This window comes from Octodon degus, unplaced genomic scaffold, assembly GCF_000260255.1.
Source record: "Octodon degus isolate 3935 unplaced genomic scaffold, OctDeg1.0 scaffold00191, whole genome shotgun sequence".
In the NCBI taxonomy this organism is placed as follows: domain Eukaryota; kingdom Metazoa; phylum Chordata; class Mammalia; order Rodentia; family Octodontidae; genus Octodon; species Octodon degus.
The window spans coordinates 1,949,447-1,950,958 of record NW_004524767.1 but is presented as its reverse complement, the minus strand read 5'-3'; positions in this window follow the sequence as shown (position 1 = coordinate 1,950,958).

Below are 1,512 nucleotides of genomic sequence, written 5' to 3'. Positions count from 1 at the left end.
AATGCGTGAATTAATAACATCGATAGTAAATAAGCAACAGCAGAAAGATATAGAGGAAATCAGAGCGCAATTCTTTTCTGAAAAAAAAAAAAAAGAATTCTCAGAACTCATAGCATCTGAAGTAAAGAAGCAACTACAGAAACATGGGAAGGAAACCCAAGCAGAATAAAACACTGTAGTAAAACAATTTATAACTGCTTCTAAAGAGGACATTGATAAAAAAATAGAGGAGATTAGAAAACTGATGGATTCCTTGAATGAGCAATACAGGAAAGAAATAGATCGAAAGAAGCAGAGTCAAAGAGATATAGAGGAAATTAAAATCTCAATCACAAGCTTGCAAAACTATTTAAGTGAAAGTGAAGACAGAGTTTCAGAACTTGAAGATGCTGGTGCAGCTAGTGAAAAGGTAAGAAATGATCTCTTAAAAACAGCGAGGACACAGAAAAGAATAATCCATCACCTACAAGATGATGCAAAGTTGAACAATGTGAGACTAAAAGACATCAATGAGAAAGAAGGAGTCAATACAAAGGACATTAAAAAAATATGGGCAGAAGTAACACGAGAAAACTTCCCAAATATGAGGAAACAATCTGACATTCAGGTAACTAAAGCATACAGAACGCCAAGGAACCTCAATCCAATGAAAAACACACCGAGACATATAACAGTCAAGATCCCAGAAATTCAGCACACGGATAATATACTGAAAGCCGCTAGAGAAAGAAGCAGATCACATTCAAAGAAAAACCCATCAGAATTACAGACGACTTCTCTTCTCAAACCATGTGGGCAAGAAGAGCATGGATAAGAGTACATCAGGTAATCTATGAAAACAAATTCCAGCACAGACTACTACACCCTGCAAAACTCTCTTTCAAGTTTGATGGAGAAGTGAAATACTTTCATGACAAAGAACAGCTAAATAATTTCATGATGACAAAGCCAACTCTACACAGGCTACTGAAATATGTTCTAGAGAGGGACCAAAAGAATCCAAACTCCACGAATGAGATCAGAAGCAACCAACTAAATAGGGCAAGCAATTGAACACAGGAGAAAAAAGAGTAAACGACAAGAGGTAAATAACATGGCAACCATAAGTCAATACATCTCAATTCTAACCATCAATGTAAATGGACCCAATTCATGAATTAACAGAAATAGAATGGCACAGTGGATTCAGAAATAAAATCCAACAATATGCTGTATATAAGAAACACATTTAACTCATAAAGACATTCATAGGCTGAAAGTCAAATGATGGAACACAATGCTACATGACCCAGCACCTCAGAAAAAAGCAGGGTAGCAATCCTATTCTCAGACTGTCTCAACTTCAAACCAACAATAATCAAGCAAAATAAAGAAGGCCACTATATACTGGTTAGGGGAAAAATTCAAGAAGAAGAGGTAACACTCATAAATATGTATGCACCAAACAAGGGAGCACCCAACTATATAAAGCAAATCTTAATGGACATGAAAAATCTAATATCCAATACCACA